This window comes from Chinchilla lanigera, unplaced genomic scaffold (genome assembly GCF_000276665.1).
Source record: "Chinchilla lanigera isolate Chin_1 unplaced genomic scaffold, ChiLan1.0 scaffold00025, whole genome shotgun sequence".
NCBI classification, from domain to species: domain Eukaryota; kingdom Metazoa; phylum Chordata; class Mammalia; order Rodentia; family Chinchillidae; genus Chinchilla; species Chinchilla lanigera.
The window spans coordinates 16,598,233-16,603,388 of NW_004955426.1; positions in this window are offsets into that span (position 1 = coordinate 16,598,233).

Consider the following 5,156-nt stretch of genomic DNA (forward strand, 5'->3'; position numbering starts at 1 on the left):
GTTTTCATTTAGCCTGAAGTTGGAAATAAGTCCATCATGAATGGCTTTTTATAGATTGAAACAACATTCTTCTGTTACCTAATTTCTGTAGGGTTTTATCATAAATGGATATTGGACCTTGTTAAAAGCTCTTCTCTACATCTATTGAGATTATGATGTAATTTTTATCCTTATTTCTGTTTGAGTGATGTTTACATTTATTTATTTGTGCAGACTGAATCACCCTGGCATCCCTAGGATTAAGCCCATTTAGGCTTGATTTACGATCTTTTTTTACAATTTGTTGTAAAAAGCTATTGGCGTTCAGTTTGCCAATAGCTTGTTGAAGATTTTTGTGTCTATGTTCATTAATGGTACTGATCTGTAATTTACTATTTTAATTGGAATCAGGATAATGCTAACTTCTCGGAATGAATTTGTAATACTCCTTCACTTTAAATTCCATTAAAGAGTTTGAGAAATGTTGCTGTTATATCTTCTCTGAAGTAGAACTCAATGAGTCCATCAAATCTTGGGATTTTACTAGTTGTTAGCTTACATATTAGCGCTTCAATTTTGTTGCCCATTACTGGGTTACTCAGAGAACTTTTTTTGTCTTCCTGGTTCAGGTTTTGGTAACTCATCTCACTCTGGGAATATATACATGTCTTCAAGATTCTCACATTTGTAGCAGTGCGATTTTTTGTAGGTTATGTATAATGTTCTCAGTTTTGGTAGTATCTGTTGTTATTTTAATTTTGTCATTTCTGGTTGCAGTATCTGGGGATTTTTCTTTCCTTCTTTTGGTAAGTTTGCCTAAGGATCTTTATACTTTTATCTCTTTGACTCATTGATTCTTTTTATGATTTTGGTCTCAATTTCATTAATTTCTACTCTAGGTTTTATAATTTCACTATTTGTACCAAGTTTGGGATTGTATTATTCTTATTTTTCTATTATATTGAAGTACTTACTTAGGATATTTATTTTAACTTGCCCTGTATTTTTTTCTAATGCAAACTTTCACAGCAATAACCTTTTATCTTAGGACGGCTTTCATTGTTTCCCATAGGTTTTATTATATTGTATTGACTTTATCATTTGATTCTAGCAATTTATTTCTTGATTTCTTCTGTGACCAGTTGAAAGTTCAGAAGCCTGTTATTTAATGTCCAAGTGTTTGCAAAGTTTCTGAGTTTCTTTTTTGGGATGGTTTTCCAGTTTCAATCATTTCTTAGTATACATGGAGTGATTTGAATTCTTTTGTATTTATTTAAGCAAGGTGAGTGAACTAGTAGGTTGTCTATTTTGGAGACAGTTCTTAGTAATGTTGACAAGACTGTCTATTCTGTTGAAGTAAGTAGAACACTCAGTAGATACTTGTTAAGTCTGTTTCTTCAGGGTTTGGTTCATCTCTAATATGTCTTTGTTAATTTTTTGTTTTGTTGAGCTAGGGATTTATTTATGAAAGCTGGGTATTAAGTTCATGTATTATAATTTTGTTCATCTTTATTTGATCTTTTATGTCCAGAATTTTTAATGAACTAACTGCACTGACATTGAGTAAATACATATTTACAATTTTCATATCTCCCTGTTGTATTATCCTTTTAATTAATACATAGTGACTTTCTGATCAGTTTTAGCTTGAAGTTGACTTTGTGTGTGAATAAAATTGATACCACTGAATACTTTCATTGTTCCAGTACAGAATATTTTCCATCCATTGATTTTTTTTATCCTACAAATATCTTTTGGGATTAAATCTGCCTTTTAAATGCAGCAGATCATTAAGTTTTGTTTTATAATCCACTGTCAATCTCTATCTTTAACTTGGGGAGTTGAGGCCATTTACATTGAGAGTTTTTGCTGAAATCTATAGATTTACTCTTAACATTGTGTTCTTTTTGTGTTGACTCCTTTATTTGTTCCCTTTTTGTTAACTACTAAATTTTGGTGAGGGGGTATTCATTCCATCTGACTTTTTGACTTTGTGACTTCATTGTCTCCATCTAGGGTAATTTGAATATACTTTTGAAATGCTGTTTTGGTGTTTATGAATTTCTTAAGCTGTTCTTTTGATACAAGCAAGTCCATTGAGAAAGGCACTCACAAGAAGACTGAAAAAGCATGAACAAAGTTCTCTTGGAACTGGCTGATGGACAGTCTTTAACCAGGAGCCAAAGCTGTCTGTGCTGATCTGGGTCTCACCTTCAGTTTAAGTACATTTTAGGTTTCTATAGAAACCATTGCCTCATTTTTGGGAATCTTACAAGAATATCACACAATTATCACAAAATTTACTTTTTCCAGAAGGTCAGACAACCAAATTCCAAATGACCATCGCAATTTAACTTTTAGTCCACTTCCCAATTTGTCCTGTTTGCTCTGCTCACATTTTATGATTCTGCTGTGCTCTGAGTTCATAAATAACCAAGCTGTCTTGGTTACTTTTCTCTCATTGCTGGGACAAAATACCTGACACCCAAAATTAAGGAAGGAAAGCTTTATTTCGCTTACAGTTTGTGGAGGTTTCAGTCCATACTTGGCAGGTTACAAGGCAGAGTGGCACATGGCAGAGGGCTACAGCTCAAGGCGGGTGCACACAGCAAAGCAACAAGCACAAAAGCCAGGAATGGCCTGCAAGCAGCCTCTTCCTCTCCCTTACATATGCAAACTATTCACCCCAGGGCGGGTGTAGCTCTCACACCCACAATCAATCAAACTCTAAAAGCCCACCCCATGACCACCTGAGGTGTCTGTGTGTCCCCCCCTGAGGCTTTGGGGGGACACACAGACACAAACCATAACACAAGCCAACTGGGGTGAACTATAGTTTAAGTGAAATTTAAGCAACTTCTCTTAATATGGAGTTAAAAACAGAAAAATGGAATCTCTCTTGCCTTATCACTCTGTCATGGAATGACCTTATATCTCCATCAGTATTGAAAGATAATTTTGCAGGATATATTAGGCTGGGTTAGAAGTTGTTTTCTTTTAGATCTTAAAACATTTCAGTCCAAGTTCTCCTGGGCTTTGAATTTTTCATTGAGACATCTACTATAATCCTAATAGGTTTACCTTTACAAGTGATTTTTTTGCTTTTCTCTGACAGCTTTTAGAATTTTTGTCTTTGTGTTTGACTTCTGGGATTTTTATTATGATGTGTCATGTAAAGATTTTTGAGCTGGGTGTTGAGTTCTTTCCCCATACTTGGAAAGTTTTCTGCTATGATTTCAATTAACAGATTTTTTTTATCCTATATTGCTAGCTCCTAATTTCTCTTTATCTCTAATTAATCTCAGGTTTATTTTAGTGTCATTTAACAGTTGCTGGATGGATTTTTCTTGTTTTCTTATCATTTTTAAGGTTTTTCTGGATATATTATCATTTAATTCCATTTTTATCAATTTCTAAAAACCTCTCTTTATATTAATCATGTCTCCTATTTATGAATTTAATAGAATTTTATATGTCTGAGATATCTGTTTGGTACCTTTTAATAGAGTCTATTTCTTTAGTAAATTTTTCATTCATATTTTGAAGCATTTTGATCATCTCTTCCAGTTTTTTTGATCTATTTTTATAACCACATGGCATAGTTTGTTTTAAACTTCCACTGTCATGTTTGAGCTCATCAAGTTTCTTTGCTTCATCTGTAATGGTTTCATACCACCAGTTATCTGTTGTGTGATTTCCTCTCCTTTAGTGGTCCTTGGGTCTGCTTTGAGATAACTGGAATTCTTCAGGGTCACAGATGGCATATTTTTTCATGTTCCATTTTTTAAACTTGAGTTGCCTATGTATGTGTGTGTGTGTGTGTGTGTGTGTGTGTGTGTATGCACAGAATTGAGGTCAAATGGAATAAAAAGAATTTGTGTTGTTATGAAAATCTCTTTAGTGAGGTCCTGTTTTCTAGGGTTGTGTCACTGGCTTTCTTTCTCAAAAGGTATTGTTTACCATTTGAACTTACTCAATTTAATTGTATGCAACTCGGAGACCTTACTGTTGCTCCCTAGGTAGCCATCATTTCCCTTTGTTTCTAAGAAATCTCAAATTTTCTCTTTTTAATATTTTACTTTAATTTTATTAGTACATATTTATAGTATATTATGTTTCTCTTCTTTGTGTGGAGCTGGTGTACGTACATAACATACTTAATCATATTTTACCCCTTTTCTCTCTCACCCCTCCCACCTGTAGCCATCTCTTGATCCCTTGACATCTGAAAAAGGTCTATCTCCCACTTCCTATGATCTATCTTTTATTATAGACTTTATTTATAATTTGAGCTTCTTATGTAAGAGAGATCACATGAAATGTATGTTTTTGTGTCTGATCTATTTCACTTAACATTATTTTCTCCAAATGCATTCATTTACTTACAACTAAAATTTACCTGTCTTTAACACGGAGTAATGTTCTATTATGTAAACATCATGTTTTATTTATCTGTTCATCCATTGATGGAGATATAGACTTCTTCCAAAATCATGCTATTATGAATTGTGTTGCTAAAATTTTCAGTAAGAAACTAGCATGATTAAAATATATCCCTAAAATCAAGAAAAATCCATTGAAAGATCTTCAGAACATACATGGATACACATAGGTTGTATTTTAAGTATAAAGTTATGAAAGAAAAGTTTTCAAGGTAGAATTAATTCAGAAGGTCAGTAGAAAAACACAGTGTCTTCCTAAGTATATAATATGTTTCTAGCATAAAATACATTCATTTCTCAATATATAGAGAAATAACATTTAAAAAGGAGATTGAGTTGTGATCCTTGTTCTGCCAGATATTGTGTATTTTATCACTCAAGATAAACGTGGAATATCTGCTTTTTTTCTGTTCCTTCAATTCAACCATATTTTCTTGTGCCTAAAGAGACCAGTAGAAGGAATAAAAAATGTTGCTCAGGAAAAGTATGGATGATAAACATCAGTGTTGTAAAGTGTAGGTAAAGAAACCAAACAAAAGAGGTAGTGGGAGAAAAGAACAGCTAATAGGTATACTGAATGGAACTTTCACTCTACATGAGGAGGAAAGATATGAACTTGGATAACAGAGAGGTGAATTTATATGTATGATGTAATTCAACCATAATACAGAAAACAAGGACAAAAAAAGGAGGAATAGAAACATGGAAACGTTAGGCTGTACTTGAATTAAATAT